Genomic DNA, 23166 nt, shown 5'->3' with positions numbered 1-23166 from the left:
CTATTTTCCAGTTTAGCATCTGGTAACCCTGGCAACCTCCTGCCCAGCCTCCCAGCTAAAGAAATACTCATCAGTTTTGTTTTTAGTAGTCACAGCTGGATAGATAGCAATAATCTTTAGAAATCTCCATTCGTCTCCTGTTTTCTCCAGTCTGTTGGCCAAATCCCCAACAGAAGGCTTAGTTTTTTCCCTTCCATGGCAATTCACTCAGCCAAGAAAATGCTGATCACATACTTGCTTGAATGTATGAATTTTTGTCACCTAAAGTCACTTATGCCCCCAGTAGTCCCTTAAAAATCATCTCTGTAGCATGGGGATCATGTGTTTTTTTCTCTCCAGAGGTTATCTTCTCTTCAAACAGCAGGCTCTTGGGTGAGTTTGGGTGGTAACTTTCAGTTAAACAAGCAAATACACGTCAGCTTGAATATAAGATGTTGGCAACGAGTCTTTATTAGTAAACAGAGGTGTACAACTCTGAGAAGGGGAGAGTTTGCACAGTTGTTCATTTCAATTTTCACTATTCTAATAGTTCAGTGAATAGATGTCCAAATCTAGACAGAAAACTCCCTTTTTGCTTTCCTTGAGGCTTCAGTCCTGAATCCACAATTATGGAACAGATATTCCATGAAGAACAGCATTTTAAACCCTCTGAATGTTAGTTTTTTTGTTTGTTTTTGTTTTCTACAAAAAGCAATGATAATAACAGAACCAGTCTTATAAGATTATTTGTAAAAATTCTCTGAGACGATGCAATAAAGCCATTAACAAGGTTGATGCTTAATAAATGGTACCTATTACTATGATGTACATACACAGCAGCCTACAATTTTAAAAGAAACTTTTTTTTTTTTTTTTACTACAAAAGTAATACCTATTTACTACGGGTTGGGGACAATTGAAAAATAAAACATAGGAGTGAAACAGATGGAGATGAAAATCTCAGCTTTATTACTGGTAAGTTAATAGAGAATGTGGCTTTGTTGACAGCCAGTGGGCTCACCAGTCTCATCCCCAGCAAGTCTAGCCCTTGGCATAGATCACCAGAGGGAGATTTGGATCTGGGGAGCAGATATTACCGGTGATAGGAAGGTGGCAGGGAGAATGCCCACCAAGTGCTTCAAGCTTTCCAAAGGTTAGCCTCACTCAGTCAAAAAGCATGAATCATGGGATTTCATACCCTTACCATCCTCCAATCAAAAGATTTACTCTTTCCTCTCCCCCAAGAAGGAACAGGTAAGGATCAGGTAGAGAGGCTGGGCAGTTACTCTAGTCACGGGCTGCCTGTATAGAGGAGGGAGGGCATGGTTGATCCCTCAAATAATGATCATTATGTAGAAATGTAATAATATGGAAAAGAGAAAAAAAGACCAATTATCTATAATCCAACCACTATTTTAAAAATATTTTAATTTATATTCTTATATATTCTCCCTTTTCATGTATATGTAATATATTGTTAAATACTCTTCTATAAGGTCCCTTTACACGGCTGCATAGAGCTCCCTAGGATAACAGCCCTTCGAGTAACAGAAACACTGTGCAAGGTTCATAAAGACTTCCGAAGTGTTTAAACAGGTCACTGAGCCCATCTGAAACCCAAAATATTGTTTACAGCAAAGGGACCAGAGCCTCCTGTTCTTTCATGTCAGAATTCAGTACATGTGAGGTCTAGATATCAAAATCTACTTGGCAAAACCCCAAATTCCTGACTAAATAAAGGAAGTGAGCAATGCACACTTACCACAGTCCTAAACATTCAATTCCGCCTCACCTCACATTCTCATTGCAAGGGGCTTTCAGTGTTCCCACTGCAACTGAAGGATGAAAGAGGAAGGCGGTGGACTCTAAGGTTTGTATGAACACCCAAGACCCTGCTCCCAAACTCAAAAGAAGTACACGTTTCCTAGGGCATTGTGTGTATCTGCTGTTATCCTGAAAGCAACACCTGGAAAAACTAGGTCAATAAACACACAAACCAAAAACACAGTACAGTTCCCCTTGTGACTATACATGAAAGAAAAATTCCTAAGAAAACGGCTAGTAAATCAAAGATAGAAATATATGAAATGACTAAGCAGAGTTTATTCTAGAAATGCAAGAATATTATCACATTAACATAGTTTACCTTAGTATTTCAAAGAAAGAATACCTTAGGATCAAAAGGTCTTTCATAAAATTCAAGATTGTTTTGTTTGAACTAAATTAAATTAAACTTAAATTTAAATTAAATTTAAAACCCTAATTCCTAGGATTAGAAGGATGTTTCCTTGGTGTGGTGAGCAATGTTTGTACCAGACAAAGTGACATAATTAATGGTGAATTAATTAAGTAAAAATGAATCAAAGATACCTGGTATTACCTGTATTTTCTAACATCATTCTGTTAGTTCTAGTTGAAACAATAAAGAAAAAAAGTAGTGAGTGTAACTCAGAAAAGAAAGAATTGACTATAGATGATGATTGTCTACTTAGAAAAAATCCCAAGGAAACAAACCCATTTAAAAACTAGTAGAATTAAAGAGAGAATACTTGTAAGTGACCAGTGTACTGATTCATTTAACAATTAATTAAGGAATGTCTAGAATGTGCTGGGAAATGTTCTAGACACTGTGTATATAGTGCTAACATAAAGATGTTCCTGAACTCGAAAACATTACATTGAATGGGCCCAGGAGAAAAAATAAGGAACAAATCAGCAGAAATGTAGAGTGTGACAAATGAACAAAAATAAGGGAGCGGTGGGTGGAGTGTGGCATGGCTCCAGTGAGGTGGTCAGGAATGGCTCAGGTGAGCTGGAACCTGAAGGCTAAGAAGTCAGATGTGAAGAACTGGGAAAATAAATGCACACATGACCTCAAAGTGGCTTAAACTGGAATAAAATATGGGTAAAAAATTAGTCATATGCTATTTATAAATTTTTTTGAACTTACATCATCTTTATGCAAGAAATAACCCATTGGGTTCCCTGCCCAGGTAATGAGGCTTGGTGGTTTAGGGCACCTAGGATTTGTTCAGCCTGCTATGTGTCAGGCCCTGAGCCGGGTGCTGGCAACACAGGTACAGAGACAAACAAGGCCTCTGTCCTCGTGGAGCTTGCGTTCCTGAGGGAAGAGACAGACCGTGCCTAAGTAGATACATAAATAAAATAGTAACTAAGCATATAAGTGCTGCGAAGAAAATGAATAGGGTGATGTAACAGAGAGTGATTTTGGAGAAAAGGAGACAACTTTACAGGGGGTGGTCAGAGGACCACCCTACAGTGACATTAAGTCGGGGGCTGGGGGGTGATGATTCAGCCTTGGTGACAACCAGGAGAAGGGCTTTCCGAGCAGAGGCCGAGGCAGGGAAGACGTCGACACGCTCTGGCCTGATGCCTCTGGACAGTGGTAAATAGGGGGCATGGGGGGGCATAAAAGGAGGTTGGAGATAAAAAAAAAATATTTATAATCTTATCACCCTCATTCAAGGACCATTTTCCCATATTTGAATATCACCCTAAAGTTCTTGTCTATATATGTGTGTATAGATATAGTTATGAGAGCAGCTGTGTACATACACGTGTTCATAACTCGGTTGTAACCACATTGCGTATAGTTTGATAAAGGCTCTTAATATTGTTACTGAAAGACCTCTGTAGAAGATGATTTCACAACCCCGTGGGATAAAAAAATGATTTTGAAGGTTCTGTGTGAACGTTAAAGTGTTTTACAGGAATAAGGTGATTGCTGTTATAATACCTCAGTAACCAGTTCTGGCACTTCACAGTATTCATTCTTTGGAAAGGCTTTCTTAGAGCCATTGTGCCTACTTCCATTGTGGTTGCCTTTTCAGTAGGAAGACAGTGCCCTTTCAATAACAATCCTATGGACACATCAAGTGACACCTGGAAAATAAATATTTTTGTTTGTTGTTGGGGAATCTTCTCATGAGTAAAAAAAAAAAAAAAAAAAGGCAAGGTGAGAGCACACACAGTGAGGATGGGACAGAGGCTTTGATGACTACTGCCAGCCTGAGAGACAGAATGCCATCCCCGCTCCCAGGAGATTGCTAAAAAACATTTCAATAGCTCACTTCTTCAAAATCAAAGGCATGGACAGGAGAGGAGAGTGTGACAGAAAGAGCAAAGGAAAATTCTAATATGAAGACTGATCTGAGCTTCTTCCAAGCTTTGAAGAAATGTCCACGCAGAATGAAATGAGAAGATTGAAAGCTTACATTCTCCTTTTGCCATCCACTGGTGCACAGCAGCCTCTTTAATCTCTAATTAGTTAAACCATATGGTTAATTAACATATCGTTTACATCAAATCAAATGGTGGCTCAGGCTAAACTGGAAGGTTATTTCTCTTTGTGTAGTTAAAGAGAGTTATGAATATTTTTGGATTTTTTCCCCTCTTTCTGTTTGATTTAAAAACCTGGATTTTAAGCTAGATAAAGTTATCTCCTTAGTGTGACTCGCACAGTACCAAGATTATATAGTTCTTCAAAACCTGTATTGTGATTTAAGCAGATGCTTTTTCATTAAAGAGAGTTTGGTGATTTCATTTCTTGTTTCTAAATTCATTACCAGGACCATCTGGTTGGAAGACTTTAAGCAGATCTAACTACTAATTATAGCCTCCTTAACTTAACCTCCGTAACTTAATTTGGATACATTCTAAGTAGTTTTTGGTCCTTCATTGCCTTTGCTAGTCATTTGTTCTGATATGTGGGGCAAGCTTCAAACGGTACCTAAGCCACACAAATTTCAGGATTTGAGATCACCTTTGCCATGACACCCAACTGTTTTCCCTGGTTATATTTGTTGTTTCACATGGTTAGAGGTTTCCTGTTGCTATAGGCTGAATGTTTGTGCCCCTCCTGCATCCCTCCAAGTTCATACGTTCAAACCTAACTGCTAATGTGATGGCATTAGGCGGCAGGGCCTTCCGGAGGTGACTGGGCCTTGAGGATGGAGCCCTCATCGATAGCATTGGTGCTCTGGAAAAGAGGCCCAGGGAGCTCTAGGGGCCTCTTCCTTGCGAGGACACAGAGAAGAGACTGCAGCCCATGAATCGGCAAGTGGTTCTCACCAGACACTGGATCTCCTGTCACCTTGACCTTGGACTTACCAGCTTCCAGATCAGTGAGAAATCAATTTCTGTTGTTTATAGGCCACCTGGTCTCTGGTATTTTGTTAGAGCAGCCCAAACTGGCTAAGACAATTGTCAAGAGGCAAGTTGGATGACACGTACAATGCTATCACGTGCCTTCAAACTGAATAATGACACTTCAGTTTCTAAATATGAGCAGTTGAAAGAAAGTTGTTGCTGTGCATTGAGAAACATGCTAAATCCTCTAGCTGAGCCTGTGGATGAGAAAGAATTGTCTGCAATGGAGGGGCTCCCCTCAGTTGATAGAATAATCCTGCTAATGGTAAAAATATGCCATATAGGCTTGTTGTCCCTGTGTTTAAATATCTAGAGTGTCATCAAGCAGAATGAAAACTCTCTTGGAATAGAGTAACTTCTAAGTCTTGCTAAATCCTATTAAACTAATTATTGTGTAGATAAAAATATGCCAGTGCTTCAAATTACCTCTGTTATAATACAAATAATCACATGATGGCATGTATCATATCAGGCATTCTTCTAGTCAAGAGGTTTACTAGATAGATGATTTTAAAAAAATTAATAGCATACTTCAACTAATAGTCATATGGGAGAAAATGCACTTACATATAAAGAAATGCAAACCAGAAATAGTATCCCCAAGACTGACTAAGAAAGGTCATGTAAACTTATGACTACCTGGAGAGCAATCCAAGCTTATAAACAACAATTTATATAATAACAGATGCCCTTCTATTTCTAGGCCTTTTTTAAAACCTTAAGTACTCAAATTCAATTAACATTTATTTCTCAAAGCTGTTTTTCCTAGATATAAAATATTTCCATAATTTCAAATCTTTATGATAAACAGCAAAGCTATGGAGACTTTGATCTTTTTGCCTTAAGTGTAAATATTTGAATACAAAATAACAGGCTCTTTACATCTCTTCCCTATTTGTTTTTCAGGCTGGTCCAACTGCAGTGACATAGTAAACATTTAATGTGCTTCCTCTCATGGCTTATCACATGCTCATTGAAACACTACTCCTTGCATACTAGATCCGTTTTCAGTGCATGCATGCATCCATCCATCCGTCCATTCATCCATCCATCCACCCACCCACCCATTCTGGGTTATTTCATTCATTCATTTAGGGCTATTTTGTTCATTTATTCATTCAGCAAACATTTTTTGAGCACCTGCCATGTGCCAAGCACTGTTCTTTACCTTTCTATTCTAGTTGCTCTTTTTAGTTTAATTTCTTCCAAGTTTCTATCTTGGTCATTTCAAGCAGTTATTTGCCCCCATCTCCTACACCTCTCATTTTGAAGAGTGTATTCTATACAGATTCATGTTACTCATCAACTTTCCAGAAAGACAGGTTATCTGGGCTAGGAAAGTTTTATTCTGTGTAACTCACTGACTGTGGTCTTTGGACCTGAACTTCACTAAAACTGTCTTTAACACAAAGTGGGTTATAAGGGATCAGTAAGATATGAAAAGCAAGTAGAAAGCCAATGCCTGCTACAAATACTGTGCAAATAGTATATCATTTCCCAGGCTGGTTTCAAAATTATATTTCAGTGGGTGTGATTTCCTTGCAGGGTGCTAAAATATTTTGAAACTAGACAGAGGGGCTGGTTGTACAACATTGTAGGTGTACTAAATGCCACTGAATTTTTCTATTTAAAATGACTAATTTTATGTTACATGAATTTTACTTCAAAAAATTATATTTCACTGTTTTTGTCTATGTTAATAAAATTATAAACCTCCCCATCTTCACCCCAGTAGTCTAAGAAATAGTCAAAATATAAACTCAATGTATCAAACATAAAGTCATTATTAACTCAAACTTCTTAAAATATAAAGCTTAAGTTTAGTCCAGCAGGACAGCACTAGGTCAAAGGAATTGTAGACACATGCAAGACACAGCCACTCCGTCCTGATTTATAGCCTGTTTGCTCCATGTGACTCTGAATCCTGTGACAAATATGATGTCCACCTGTGGGTGGAGAGAGCAGTTCCTAATAACACCTAATTACCATAAGGAGCAAGGCTTCCTTAAGGATTACCTGCAGGAAAGAGAGGATGCTTCTAGAAGAAGCAAGTTCAGATTTAGAAATTCAAGGCGAACGATGGCTGGGATTCTGGAATAATGTTGGGGAAGTATAAGGAGGCTATTGTCCATAAGTAAATATACATCTGAGTTGTATCTAGTGATCCAGGGCAGAAAAAAGATGTTCTGATGGCCCTTGATCTGCTTTAGGCCAATTTTTGGAGGTAGGCAGTTATTTTTGCTGTATTTAATCTGGGAAAGGGCTGAATGTCTTTCCTGATGAAAGAGAACCTATTTTCCTTCCTCTCAGTTCATTCTCCACTCGTTACTCTCATCCTTAGTGACTTTCGTATTTATTTTATGAATATTATTATTGAAAATTAGAACTCTAAGGAAAAATTTTCATATTGAGGAGGTCTGCACCCCAATCCCTTTTCTAGAAGCAAGTGTCCTGGTTTATAGACGATAAGATGGAACAGCCACAGGAATGTCGAGAAGAGGACTTTTAAAGAAGAGGACACTGAGGAATGGTGGCCCGAAAACTGGTCTGGAAGTGGATGTGGAGGGTGCCAGTAACGGGGGGACCTGAGACCCCAGGCGTAAAGGGAAGAACGCAACACAAGAAGTGGCTACTGCTTCTGTTCAAGGAGGAAATCCAGGTTATGAGAACAAAATCAGGTTTTGGGTAAAGAGGGAAGAAATGCTCAAAGAAAGTCTGTAAATGTATAGAATATTTTGGTAAAGTTAATAAGGGTTTCAGAAATCGCAGAGAGGTAAAGCTGAGCTGCATGGAGCTGATTTGGACTGGACTCTCTTGGAAGGGACTGGGAGTAAAGAAGAGGTCAATGGACAGAAGGACATTCTCCAAGGGCTAGGTCACAGGGGTGGACGTGGTGTTTCAGGCAGTAGAAAAAAGACTTCTGGGAGCAGAGCATGAAAGCAGTGCTCCCCAAAGTTCCCGAGGCAGCCGGAGCCATGGTGGAGCAGCTTGAAAAGTTGCTTCAAGGTCGAGAACCTTTCACTGCTAATGAACTGTAGCTACTATTTCCAAAATGAACTGAACAGGAAAGCAGGGACTCTGCAGCTTGGGTTCTTCTCATCCTTCAAAGACTCAGTGTCTGAGCAGCAGTAGCCTGAGGTTTACAGTAAAAGCAATGCAAAGTTATCTGCCTCTGTAAAGCATAGGAGGAGACGTTACTCTTATAAAAATTAAACTGCATGATACATTGCTCATGCAGAGGTTCTCAACTGAGGGTGATTTTGCCGCCTCTGGAGAACATTTAGCAAAGAGAGTAGCCGTCTAAGATAGATGGCTCTGCGATCTTTGCTTAAGCACTTTCCTCTACCGTCAAAGGTAAGTGGCAGCCCAATTCTAGCTGCTGGGAAGGACCTGCAGAAAATCACAAAGGACTCCTTCCTTCTGTACTCAGCAAATATTCTCATTTTCATTGTCAAAACTGGGGAGAGTGCAGAGGTCAGAGATGCTGCCGACAGTCCTACAATGTGCAACCCAGCCCCTTACAAAAAAGAATGATCTGGTCCCAAATGTCAATAGAGCTGAGGCCGAGAAGCCCTACACAGGAGTGATGCGGATTGAGACAAGCTTTGTTCTGAGACGTGCTCCACTCATTGCTCACTCTGTGTCCTTTGAAAAGCTGCTCAGCTCCTCGGGCTGATCAGAATAGACAAAGTTACTTGCCATGACCATCATACGGTGTATGTATGTGATCACGAATCATTCTGAAAAGTATGAATAGAAATGCAGAGGTTCTATCTCGGCATCGGAGGCAGTGACTGGCAGTGACTGACAGCAACCAGCAGTCCCTTCCCACCCAATTCAGATCGGCTGCCCCTTTGAAGGCCCACCACCCTTCCTCCTGGAGGGTCGCACCAGCCTCAGCGCTGGCCTCCCAGCCTCCACTCCAAGCCCTTTGCAGTTCACTTTCAAAATAGAAACTAGACTTGTTTTCCTAAAACACTGCTTTCTGCATATGACTCCCCTGATCAGGAATCTGTAAGACATGGATGTCATCTTCTACATGACACCTCAAACTGCCTGTCTCTAAAGCCTGTTGTCCCTCCACTCCAGTCAGCTGGTTTCCTTGAGGTCTAGGTCCTTGTTCATAGTCTTCCTCTGCCTTGTGCTTCCCCCTCCCCCCACTGTCCTTATCTATATCTTACCCATCCTAAGGCTTGGCTCAACTTTGCTTCCTTTATAAATCACCTGTTCCAACCCACCTGCCCCACTTTTCCAAAAGCGTTTTGACCTATTAATCAGTCCCACACAACTTAATACTAAATTATTCACTATTTATTCATATATTTTTAATTTGGACTCTAATGAGATTGTAAATGTCTTGATTTTAAGCCTTTTAAAGACAAAGTTTCATACTAAAAACTTAGTTCAAGACTCACTTTGCATATGAAGACTTTCCCCACCTTTCCCCATATGATCCATCCCTGCCTGCTGACACCCTCCCTCACGCCTCAGTCTACACATACAGACCTTTATCACAGCACCTAGAATTAATTCTTTACTGCTCTTTTTGTTTACATGCCTCTCTCCCTTAGCTAGATGGTAAACTCTGTGAAGCAAGAATCATATCTTAATTATTTTTATTTTAAACTCACACATTTGGCTCTAGGTTCAATTTTTTCATACCACTTGATTTTTAAAAAAAATATATGTATTTTTAAGTATACCTTTATTGATTTCAGAGAGAGGAAAGGAGAGGGAGAAAGAGATAGAAACATCACTGATGAGAGAGTCATTGATCGGCTGCCCCCTGCACACTCCCAATTGGGGATCGAGCCCGCAACCCAGGCATGTGCCCTGACCGGGAATTGAACCCCGATCGTCTGGATCCCAGGTTGATGCTCAACAGCTGAGCCACTCCCTGCCGGGTATACACTTGATTTTTAAATTTGTGAACCATTGAGAGCATTTCCCTTTACCATCACAGACTGCAAACATCTTAAATGATGGGCTTTTCATGGTGGCCACCTAAAAGGCATCAAATTGAGGCTCACAAGGAATAGGAGAGACTAGGAGGCTTAAAAATAGAGGTTCTCTAAAAATACTTTGAAGTATGAATCTGAGAACAAACAGAAGCTAATCCAGACAATAGACTGATACCACAAAAATACAAAATATTACTAGTGATAATATCTCTATCCAACATAAGATTTTAGAGAAAAGGAGGAAGAGCCTTGTTTCTGTTTGTCCCTTTTACCATCTGCTTGTCACTCACATGCCTTGAAGAGCTGGAAGAACTGAAAGATTCTAATTCTAGAATTCTAGAACTCCCACTCCATATCAACATTGAGAATAAGAATTATTTTAAAAACTTACTTAGACCTATATTTAATAAATGTCATGTGGTTCTTAGTGTGGGGAAAATATAAAGTCCAGTGGAAAAGATTCCATCATAATTTTTCCTCAATGTACGAAATCCCCTCCAAACAAAACATTTTTGCTCTACACATACCCAACAGAGTATCAAATGATTGGAAACCATGTCATTGCTGGTACTTACATCTGGGCAGCTGGAAATGGTGGTACGACTGGCATGGTGGCTCTAGAATGTGCTAATAATTGTCTTTGTTTTGTTTGGCTCATATATACATGCTCTTCTCGTTTGCATGTGTAATTACCTAAATGCCAAGCAATTACCCACTTTCCTCACACTGTGATTTACACACATGAGGAATCCCTCCCCTTCACTAATCTTTCATGCCTCCACCCACAGTTACACCAAACAAGATCACATGTGTCTGCTAATTACCTCCTCTTAGATCAAATCTAGGGGCATTTCTTTAGCCCTGGGACTCTGTCCTATTATTTCCCAGAGCTCTCCCCATGAGCCAATTTTTAAAATCTTGTCTTCGTTGAAGAAAATGTATCCTGATATTTCTGGCAAATCATGCATTTCTAATTGACCTCAGTACATCCTTATGTTTTATCTCCTTTATAAACTAGTATTTCTGAAAGGATTATCTAAAGATAAGAATCACCTGGGTTACTTATTAAAAATGAAAATATCTGGGCCCATTCAGACCAACTGAACTCAGAGTCACTGGTGGTAACCAAGTAGCAGCATTTTTTATTTAGTGTTTTAAAATTTATTTTTAACTGTGGTAAAATAAGTATAACATAAAACTGACCACTGTAACCATAAGTGTGCAGTCATTGGAATTAAGTATATTCACATTTTTGTACAACCATCACCACCGTCTATTTCCAGGACTCTTCATTTTGCAAAACTAAAACCATATTCACTAAACAATAACTCCCCCTTCCCCAACCAACCTCAGCCCTGACAGTGGTCATTTTACTTTCTGTCTCTATGAATTTGACTACATGAGGTACCTCATAAAAGTGGAATCACATAGTATTTGTTTTTGTGTGATTAGCTTATTTCACTAGCAGAATGTCTTCAAGGTTCATCCGTGTTGTAGCATGTGTCAGAATTGCCTTCTTTTCTAAGGCTGAATAACATTTCATTAAATGTACTTAAGGAATCTGCATTTTAATAAGCACTGTAAGGTAATACTTATACACAATAAAGTTTATAACCACAACCAGGTTTTTTGGTGTTCAAACTGTACTTTCCTAAAGTAAAAATTTGGAAGGTGCTGCTCGTCACCTCATAACATGGTAGTGCGAGAGAAAGGGGCTTTCGTAATTACTGAATTCTCAAATCGACATTCAGGACAAGCTAATAAAACTCTGGAAATACAGGAAGCTTCAAGTACCCCACTGTTAAACTTGGCTCTTCTTAAGTGTCCCTGGCTCGCGGTGAAGGCACGTTGGCTGGGTCCAGAAGGAGGAGCGCTTTAGGCTTTTCTGCAGCTCCTTCCCGGAGCAGCTAGGAGAATTGGGCTGCTCCTGTCTTTGATGGTAGAGGAGAGTGCTTGAGCATAGGTTGCAAAGGCTTCTGTCTTACAGGGCTGCTCTCTGCAGGCCCAAGTTTTATCCTCAATTCATGAGAGAGAGAGAGAGAGAGAGAGAGAGAGAGAGAGAGAGAGAGAGAGAGAGAGAGAATGAACGATCTGGCCTAGGGTGAGGGCTGAGACACATAACCCCTGTCCCTGAAAGTTATTCCTGCTTGAATTAGTCTTGCACATGCAGACTCCTTTTGGGCTCTTGGTATCTCACAACCATCCATGATCTTTGACTTGTTAACATTATTCTAGGTAAGTGGTTCTTAACCAAGTGCAGTTTTGCCTCCCAGGCACATTAATGATGTCTAGAGATACTTTCGACCATCTCAACCCAGGAGTGAAGGTGGGTATAGGAGGGGTGCTACTTGTATCTAGAGGGTAGAAACCAGTGATGCTGTTAAACATCCTTCAGTGAGCAGGGCAGCCACCCAAACAAAAAATTATTAAGTCTAGGGTGTCAGTAGTGCAAGATTGAAGAACTTTGTCCTATTCAATACTGTCCTGCCTGTTGTGAGCCTGGTCATCCTTCCCTGACCCACCCATTATCCCCCTACCCTTTGCTGATTTCCCCTTAACATTTCCATCCCAAGAAGGTTTTTGGTTTGACTCATTTGCTCTGGTCCAGCTTTATTTGGGGAGCTGCCTGAACAATTAGGACAAATTATAGAGCTTGCGAGAGAGCATGTGGTTTCCTGAGCAGCTGGGGTATGAGAGGCTCAGCCTTGCACTGTGGCTTTAACCCTCTGCAGAAAAGTCCAGAGGCGTTTCTCTCCCTTCCCTTCCTGTTTTAGATCAACCTGATCCTCAGACCTCTCACCCTCTCACTGAAGAACTGAGTGGAAGAAGGAAGCTCAGGTGGTGTCATCACACCGCTGTTGGCTTTTGTCTTCTAGAAATCCCAAGTAATTCTTTCAACTGTTTTTCATTTACCCCTGAAAGAAGTTTTGGTATTTTCACGGACACACTCTTTGCCACTTGCCTGAAGCGGCTTTCTAAAGGTAAACTGGGAATGATCTGCAGGCCCAAGGGCCGTGATGACGATGGTGATACCCAGGAGAGCTGCGGAGTTGAGGAGCCAAAGGGCCAAAGAGGGCCAGGCTCTGGTGATCTCTCCATGATTTTATGAGACCAGAAGGCTTTTGCTGTTTTGTTTTTTCCTGTTGAGGGAGGGACTATGAGACTGGAATGAATCTCCTATTTGGCAATACTTACTTTCGACTTGCAAAGGCCATCAGGTGCAAAATGCCGATCCTCAAAAAGGACTCCAATACACGAGGATTTGAATAAGTGAATTCAGTACTTAGGAGCATCCCAAGAACATGATGAGGAGCCCAGATCAGAAGTGGTGCAGCTCAGCCGGGCGTGGCTCAGCGGTTGAGGGTCAGCCTAGGATCCAGGAGATCAGGGCACATGCCCGGGTGGCGGGCTCGATCCCCGGTCGGGGGCCTGCAGGAGGCAGCCGATCAATGACTCTCTCATCATTGATGTTCCTCTCTCTCTCTCCCTCTCCCTTCCTCTCTCTGAAATCAATAAAGATATATTAAAAAAAAAAAAAAAGTGGTGCATTTTCTCATTTCCCTGTAATATAATAGCTACCATTTATTTATGTAATTTTCTTATTAATCCTTATAGTAGTTCTATGAAGAGAAGATATTATCTAAATCTTGCAATTCGAAGATGCTCATTTTTCCCCACTTAGCATCTTTGAAATCAGGACACATCAGATGGTGCCTGATGTCTTGCAGCTACTGTCAGAAAGACAGCAGTCATGACGCCAGTTGTCATTGCCTGCTTGGGAGCAAGCTGGGTTGTTACTCTGGTCTCGTGAAAGTGGCAGCATCAAGGCATGACTTGGAAGAAAATCCTAGGAGCAACAGTGGCGGCATCTTTTAAGAAATAAGCATTACCGATGTTCTTGATGGCACAGTGGTCAATATTGTGCAGAAAAATAGGGACATCTATGACTCTGAGTCAAAAGTGATTTAGAGGGGTCTCCCTAAGTAAAATTCGAGCAATACATTAAATAGTTCATTTTGCTAAGTTTTTCTTTTTATCTGTGCGTCAGGGTGATATAATTAAAATCTATTTAAATATATTTAAAGGAGCTCTTTTAAAAAGTATAAAATAAAAATTCTACATTATAAGAAAGCATTGTGTCTAATTCGCAGTGTTTTCTTGTATGTGAAAGATGAGTCTTACGATATACAGAATATTAGGTTCAATGAAATATGATATTCTCCTTGTCTTGACAATGAAGAAAATGAGCCTTAAAGATATTAGGTTTCTTGCCTAAGGTCACACAACCAATAAAGGAACTAGGATGTGACCCTAGTTGTCTCTAATTCCAAAACCTTTTCTTATTTTCTATTGCACTGTATTGCTCCTTTACTGAGTCTTGTTTTCCCCACGGCAAGGATTCTTTTTTTTCTTCTTTTTTAAAATTTATTGATTTTAGAGAGAGAGAGGAAGGGAGAGAGGAGAGAAAGAGAAAGAGTGAGACAGAAATATTGATTTGTTGTTCCACTTATCCATGCAGTCACTGGTTGATTCTTGTATGCGCCCTGACCAGGGACTGAACCTGCAACCCTGGAGGATAGGAACAATGCCCTAAGCAACTGAGCTACCCAGCCAGGGCTACTGAGTCTTTCTCAAAAATCAGAGACTTGTTTGTTTGTCTTCACTAACATTTCATGGCTCTAGAACCAGAACATTTACTTCTTTTTTGTCTTTCTAAGTTCTTTCACAATATGATGCATGAATTCAATAAATTTATTAATGACTTTTGACTTTGCAGAAGTAAAATCTGACTTTTGTTTCTATTTTACTAGAGCTTGTAAAAATATTTTTAAGTTTAACGGAAGAATGAACATTTATTGAGCTCTAGGTACACTAGGCACTGTATTTGTGAGGTTGATTTTATTACCCTCATTTTAAAGATGAGGAAACTGAATCTCATAGAACTTAAGTAACTCATCTAAGGATATACCAAGGATATACTGACAGTAAGTGGAAAAGCTGACTATGAGTGTGGATCTCTCTTCCCAATACACAAAAAGCAATAAATATATTAACTTTTCATTATTAGGTAATATTGAACTGAAGTTACATTTGTCTGGAGAACTAAATAATGCAAGTCTATTCCTTACACATAATTCCTTTATATTTTAGTGTTTTGTATTAAATAGAAGTGCTGCTTCTTCTTGGGCAACCTCAGCCAGACATAAAGTTATCCCAGTTACTAACTCCTTCGGTGATACATATGTATTAATGTTGCATTAGGTTCCTCAGCATCCCCGCTTCCATTGGCAATGGCACAATTTCTCCCTGTGCTCCAATTCGGTGCATTATCGATGCCCAGGACAGCGAGCCCTTAAAGGAACATCTTCAGGGATTCTGAGTCACTGGTAGTCCTTCAAGACTGTCATTCTCGAACGTTGACAGAGAAACAGGGTCAGTATATCATCACTCCACCCTCATTTTTCCCCCAGTATTTTTTTCTTTCAGGTTTTATATATTTATTCAGAAGGCAATTCAATTATAGAATGAAACATTTTTAGCATTATGAAATACAATGTTTTGAAATATTTTCCCCTACAATTCTGTTTATTACAATTTTTATAATCCTAAAGAAATTCTCTTATCTAAGGTTTTTCAAGCATTTAGGTATTTTGCATGATCGGTAAGAAAGGTTGCAATGAAGTAGTAGCTATGATGACTAACCCCCTTGTAATCTAAAAACAATAGGGATTCTCTTTTCTGTAGAGCCAGTTATGGCATTATCAGGTAGCAACTGTCCATCAGAAAGAAACTGGTCTTTTCCTTGATCAATTAGTATGACCAGCTGAGAACCGAGATAAGACTGGACGAGATGGGTCATCATAAGCCTTCCATTTATTTCGATCCGTTCCTAAATATTCACTAAAGGTTTTTCTTTTGCCCCAAGGACAGAGCACTGAATTGTAAATTGGAGCAAATGCTGAACCATATTTATATTTTCCAGCATTCTTTAAGGCAAAAATCAGAGCTCCCTGGCCTCCCACGGAGTGGTGAAAAAGAAACACCCTGTCGGGGTCCCCTGGGAAACCGGCATTTGAGTTGGGGAAGCTCCTCAGTTACCTAAGAGAACATTCTACGGTCAGTTTTCCAAGGATCTTCAGTGGCATCTGCATAAAACCCAGCACCAGTGCCCAAGTCCCAGCTCCCAGGCCCTCCTTTAACACAGCAGCCGCAAGGGCTGGTGTCTGGAGCGGTGACAAGGCCATGCTCTGAGGGAGCCTGATAACGATAACCGGATTTTGCTATAAAATTCTTTTCTGTCACGTTAAGCCAGGCAGCCAATATGGTGCGGCCTTTTCCAGTTTCGGCCTTTGATGGTAGGGAGACAGCAAATTTCCTTGTGCAGTTCCGTTCCACACTGCCACGTTGAAAACATCTGTAATACTTTCAACAATAAAGATACATTAGAAATAATAAAAATAGAGTAAAAAACACAACAACAAACCTCTCTGCTGACCCCGAAGCTCTTGTTGCTGGGAATCTGTTTCAGTGCCTTCCTTTTCCTGTCCAACAGCTGCTTGCCTTTTGTCTACACCAAAGGAGAGACGATCCCTAGAGGCAGCCACGGGGAGAGAAGCTGCAGTCAGGGGCCTCCACGTTTCCCCCAGTTTTACTGCGATCTAATTGACATATAACATTGTATTAGCTTAATGTGTCCAACATAGTGATTTAATATGAGTGTCTATTGTGAAATGGTTACTCCACGCCTCATTTTTTTGTGAGCATCCCAGGAACATGATGAGTTGGTTACCATTTGAAGCAGCAGGCAGGCAAGATTTTTTTTTTTTAAAGTTACAAGTTATATGAATTTCTGAACTAGTATTTCAAAGAAGTTGGGCTATTAATTCTCGTACATGTAATTATCAGAATACACTTTAAAAACTTTTATACTTCTGGATTGAAATATACTTTTTAGAAATAGTTTAAACAAGTAACAAGAAGATTAAGGTGATCCAATGCAAAGTTTAACTATATAACTCGTAAAATTTAAGAAGCAAGTGTAGTCAGGTTTCATTACTGTGCTAATAATACTTAGCGAGACACGCCAAATGAATTCCTCTTGTCCCCGGCAGGTAACTTAAAACACATATAGCTAATTGTGCTGTTGAGTTATGATTTTTAAGTTTCCGTTTTTAAAGCATATCAATCGAGCACTCTGATGGCTGAAATGAAACTGGTAAAGACACTGCAGCCACCAGTGTTGGGGAAGGAATTCTGTTTCGTGATCTTTACAAAGCAGAAAGCTTTGACTTAAATAACCAGGGCACAACACAATAATCTTTCTGGGTCATATCTGTAGGGATGTGTATACAAGTGTTGTTTATTTGGCAACTGTCAAAATCAACAGGTGGCATGAGGAGCAGCTCTGACAGAGGTGTTGACATTAGTGTCAAAGCAGTTCAAGAAGTTTGTATGAAGGACCTACCACAAGCCTGGCATGTCAAAGTCAAGAAATGCAGTAAGTCACTCACCTAGTCATTTATCAGCTGTATACTGGATGCCACTATGTGGGAGACACTTCTTGGGAAGACAAAATTTCTAACGACGTTGACTGGTAGAAAAAGGTTAGTCCTGCCAAAGGCTACGTGAAGAGGTCAAAAAGGTTTAAGAAAGAGAAGTGGCCTATTTTTTTTCCTACCAAAAATGAGGAGAAAGCTTTATCTATCATAGTAGCTTATTAATGAGATTCTAAGCTTCCGCCCTTTTTGCTACTAAGCATCTCTTCTAATATTGTGACGATGTTTTATCAGTTAGATTGCCTAGAGATAACAGATTTCATGTTCTCTCAAGAGCAACTCTTACGCCAATTATGTTAGGAGAGGCCCTCCTGTGGGGAAAAACTGTATTCTCCAGTCCTCGCTTCAAATATCTATTCACAATAATTTAGGAGGTGATATTTGAGCGAGCATTTAACTTGGAAATAAGTAGAACTCCTGGGAATGCAAACAAAAGACTTATGAAATTGAAGAAAATGTGTATGATTAATTTTATTTCCTCCATAGTCATAAAACTAAAATATATTTGTGCATCGAGTGTTTAAATGATAAAAATGATATTTGTTTTTATCTGTACATAAGGTGTGCTGCCCATTATTTAACTGACAAGCAAAACAGCCTGGATATTCAATCTTAGAACATGACTCTTATGACTCATAATTGCTGCTCAACTTTAAGTCCTATTGTCTAATGATTGCCTCACTGGGATTATATGAATCATCACCTTGCATTCTGCGTGTTGACTAGAAGGGGACCTCCTGGTTTCTCCTGAGAGAGTGGTTGCCTTTTGCTGTGGTCACCATCACCATGACGCTTGAATAGGGTGATCGCATTCCAGGGCACTGGATGGTGTCCTGAGCCAGGAGGCTGAGTTAGGGATAACATGATCCATCCTATCCCTTAAATATTCCATGAGCTCTAGTCAGTGTAATGCTAATTATTGTAGTCTCTGGCCTTTAAGACTTTTCAATCAGCAGAGGAGTAGAAAATGTTAGAGTACAGCCGAGTAAAATGGGCAGGGTAGAAGGTTTTGTAACAAGCAATGCCAATTGCTTCAATGTCAATCCTCTTAAATTGTCGTGAAGACTAACCTAAACCAAAACAGTTTCCCATTTTAGAATAGGAAACCATAAGGTAGCTCCCAAAGCTTCTGTCTTTTCTTTAACATCAAAATAAATGTGTAAGGTAAGAAGAAGGACCATGAAGCTATTACTGAGAACTTTTTTGGATTTTTGAACTCTAGCATCTAGTCTACACCCCTTCTGCCCCAAATGTGCTTGATCCCAGTGTTCTCTTCCGTAGGCAAGGCTCAGTGTGTTAACAGATAGATTCCACTAAAGCGATCATGTGGGGAAAGAAGATAAGCCCTCCCTCTCCTTGCCCAGGGTCCTCCCTAGACTCTCCGAGAGTATCGTTTGTTTATGGTGCAGCATGTTTGAGGACAGAGCGAGATGGAAGGAGGAGAGAAGGGGAAGGGAAAGAAGATGACTAAGGTCTAGTCCATGGATAGTTCAGTGGTTTAGGGAGGTGGAAGCTTTACTTGTTTACTGGGGCCTTGTTAGCCTAGTTTGTGGATGTGAAAAGCTGAGTCACCTTGAAAAGGTGCAGATGAGGCAAGGCCCTTCTTCTGTATTCCCTCTGTATTTTCTATCAACACCGGCCATACACCAGAGAAGTTCTAGACAGGTTAAAAGTGTCTTGGGATGGTATTGGGTTAATAAATAGTTAATGAATTTATGGCATAATTTTGGGAAAATTGAAAAAGAAACAGTGTGAGTTGAAGCAAAGTCTATCCAAACTACTTAAGCAAGATGCTTAGAAAATGATTGTATGGACCTAACCTGTCAGAGACTCCTACAAGCTCCACCTTACCTCTTCTCTTTCCTCACCTTTCCTGTCCACTCCCATGGCACCAGAAGGCTTAATTTTTGCTTTTAGTCTACATATATGTTAGAGTTATAGATAAAATGTAAAATCACAAGGGAATAATTTTTAAAAATTCAGATGTATTTGAATAGGCAAAATAAAAAGGCGTTTGTTTAGGGATTTAGAGGTGAAGCAGTGGGTGTGTCTGTGTGTGTCTACATGTTCGTATTTGGAATTTGTGATCCATTTTTGAGGGGGAATTTTTGCAAGTGTCCATGTACAAAGATGGAATTTATGTAACACATCTGTTCATGTATGACAACATGCCCTTTATAGTATTTGTTGTGTGATGATTCAGTTCAATTGTTCTACCACTTGTCTCTATTTGCACTAATGATAAAACTTTCACTCCTTTATACATTAAACCTCCACTTGGTTTGAACCCATAATTTGTGAATTACATTTGCTTCGTGTGTTTTTCTTCTCTCACTGGACTATAACAATCAAAGTAGTTCATGACTCTACTGCATCTTACAAGGAAATGAAAGCCTCGATGGATCAATTTTTCTATGAAACCAGTCTTTTCTTCTATGAAATGACCCTTAATTTTGAATTATCACTTCAAAAAAAGAAGTTTGACTTTGGTAAAAGAATTAAGCATGAGTACTACTTTGAATACACATCTATCTCACCATGCAGTGACTGTGGTGGACAGAGGTAATTTTCAGACTTAGAAATTAACTCTAATAGTTAGGGACATGGACTTTAAACCTATGCAGGGAAACTGAAAGAAATGTGCCTCTGAAAGGACTAGAAAGACTTTCCCCATGTTCCAGGGAGACTCAAAGGAAACTTGTCAATGTTTAACAAATCAAATCCCAAGTTTACTTTAGGTATGGATTTGGAGTCTGAAAATACCGAATTTATTCCATGTATGGATTTGAAACTTCTTCATGGTCCAGAAAAACTTGTCCTGTGGCTCCCCCCTTCTCCACATAAAAAACTGAATGTAAAAGCTTGTCCCCATTGGTGGTACCACTCAGCAGCCTGTCAAAAGCAATAATCAAGGAAACAAAGAAGCTATTTTGGAGGGTGCTTCTACATTCAAGTCTGTATAGAAAAAAATACCTACTGAAGATAAAACCAAATTCTGAAAATTATAAAACAAAGGAGGAAACAGCTCACCATCTGTGAAAGTTACTGGATTCAATAAACAACAGATTTATACATTCTCCAAACTTTCCTCCCTAAAACTTCGGCTTATGGCACTATAAAATATATGTATGTTATAAAAATAATTTAAGAGCTAAGAAAGAATAGTAAGCACAGGAAAGTGAGATACTATAAAAAGTAGGCTTAAAAAATAGAACTTCTCAAAAGAAAAATTGAAAAATATAATTGTAGCTTAAAAACTTAATTTCCTAAGTAGAGAACTCATGGCCTGAAATATAGAACTAAGAAAACATACACCAAATGTGACTATCGAAGGGTTTAAGAAATGGAAAAAATAAAAGAGAGTCTAAGAGACATGGAAGAAAGAAGGGAGATGTCCAGTGTCTATCAACAGGAGTTTTCAAAGGAGAGAATGGAGAGTGAAAGAAAGGCAATATTGCAGATGATAATGACTGAGAATTTTTTTGAATTGATGAAAGACATAAATATTCAGGATAAATAATTACATAACACCTAAAATAAAAAAGAAAATATTAAAACAACAAGACATTTTTAAAATTTTCACTAAAAGAAAACATTAGTTAAAACAACAATGGACGTGAACAGGACTTATCAAGGTCAGAGCCAATGGAATAGAAATTTCAGAACCGTCAGCTTAGAATTCTGTCTCTAACTAAATCATCATTCAGCTGAAATGGTAAAATAAGGCAAAATAAATATACCACTCACAGATTCTTACTGAAAGAGCTACTAAAGGATTTACTCTAGGAAGCAGCAATTTGAAAGGAGAGGGAAGGAAGAAGGAGGAGAGAGGACTGTAAGTCGGTGAGAAGGAAGACACTGGCTTCTGATCAGGTGCCTCATTCCCTCCATCTCATTTCCATTCCAGAGGATTTCTGCTTCCCTTTCTAGTCTTAAAGTAAGTCACTGTTTATTTTACCTTCCCCAGTTAATGGAATTTTCTTCTAGTTTGTATCTTTTTTGCTGGGGCACCATCTAGTTTAGCATGAATGATAGCAGGGTATTGGGGAACATGATTGTTAAGGAAAACAAAAAACTAATATGTTTAATATTTTCAAAATGTTATACTTATAGTGTTTATATTATTTTTAGATTATTACTGAAATGAAAATGTGAAATTTTGAAATCTTATATCCAAGGTCCCCAAGGGTTCGAAGCCACTGACTTGAAGGATCTGCTTGATACATTCGCCCTCTCAACCCTCAGTTCTAATTTCTTCTTCGGAACAGGTTCATTTTCATTGCTTGTCCCAAGCAAACAAGCCAATATATGTTCATTGTCTTGACCCAAGTTTTGCATTGGAGGTGGAGCTTGTGTATTAGAGATGTTCCCATGGTGTAATTGGCGTTATTGTGAAAGGCAAGCTTCTCCAAGAATCAACACAACTGTGTCTAGCAGTGTTCTGGGTGCAGGGTTTATATTGGCATGTAAGTGCACAGAAAGCACAGTTTCCAGGTCCTTCCTATTCAATCATAGGATCAACAAAAATGTTCAAACCGTAGTAAAGTTTTCCTGTGGCTAAATAGCAACTTTTGCTCTTTAAGATTTGAGCAGCTCTCATTTGACTCGTTCTTTTAGATTCATTTGAAATGTTTGAGAAGTAAGATCTCACCTACGGAATCTGCTTTCATTCAGCAGGAAAGGACATAGATTGAAACTTAAATGACATTTAAGATTCTGTGGTTTCACAGTCTATGCTCTGTTCAATTCCTTCTTCTTTTAAGTTGCTTTTGTTTTGATACAGTGGGTGGGGAATTGGCAATTCAACTTAACCCACAGTGAGTAATGAAATACTTATGTCAGTACACAGAACTGGAAACACTGCTCATCTGGATAAGCCTTGAAGGTAAGCTACCTAACTGACAATACCTTAGTGTTTCTATAGACGCTCTTCTCTAAAAGGCCACTTTCCACAATGTAGCATAGATTTCCTGGCCTGATCTGATAAAACACATTCAATGAGATAAATGTCGGGGTTCCCATCTTACAAAAAGTGAAGACAACTAGGCCAAGAGAAATTAGGGGCAGCAATAGCATTGGTAAAGTAAGTCATCATCTATTTTATGGTTAATCTAAAAGATCCTGACCTTTCTCCAGTGGCTTAGCCGGTAGAATGAGGTCGTGTAGAGAAAGGACCAATTCACAAGCGGTCTCCTATGACATGCTGAGAAATTTGACCTTAACTCTGAGATGGTTACAGGAATACATTAAGGACTCTTTTTTCTTTTTAACTAAATAACTTTGTCTTTATAAACCAAAACACCCTGTCTTCATAAAAGTGACATAGCTTCTTATTTAAAATATTCAGAATAGAGTTTTTATTAAAAAGTGGGTTGAATACACTTCTTTACCTTTCTCTCTGCTAAAATCCCATCAAAATTACAGTAGAAACTTAACATGGAGAAAAATCCACAATGACACACAAAAAAAAACCCAGAAAAAAGGATTGGGAAAGAAACTTT

At 39.3% G+C, this 23166-nt stretch overlaps 1 pseudogene across 1 annotated transcript; it reads right to left on the bottom strand.

Moving 5' to 3' along the window:
• Window positions 1-15743: 15743 nt before the first annotated feature.
• LOC308564937 (S-formylglutathione hydrolase pseudogene) lies at window positions 15744-19552 on the bottom strand (annotated as a pseudogene). The gene is made up of 3 exons: window positions 19517-19552; window positions 16594-16768; window positions 15744-16532 (listed from the first exon to the last, which is right to left on the bottom strand). The product of its transcript is annotated as an S-formylglutathione hydrolase pseudogene (transcript).
• Between the last annotated feature and the right edge of the window lie 3614 nt (window positions 19553-23166).

Source organism: Miniopterus schreibersii, assembly GCF_964146895.1.
Source record: "Miniopterus schreibersii genome assembly, chromosome: 12".
Taxonomy (NCBI): domain Eukaryota; kingdom Metazoa; phylum Chordata; class Mammalia; order Chiroptera; family Miniopteridae; genus Miniopterus; species Miniopterus schreibersii.
Note: the sequence above shows the minus strand (reverse complement) of the source record. Positions and strands in the feature narration are given on the sequence as shown.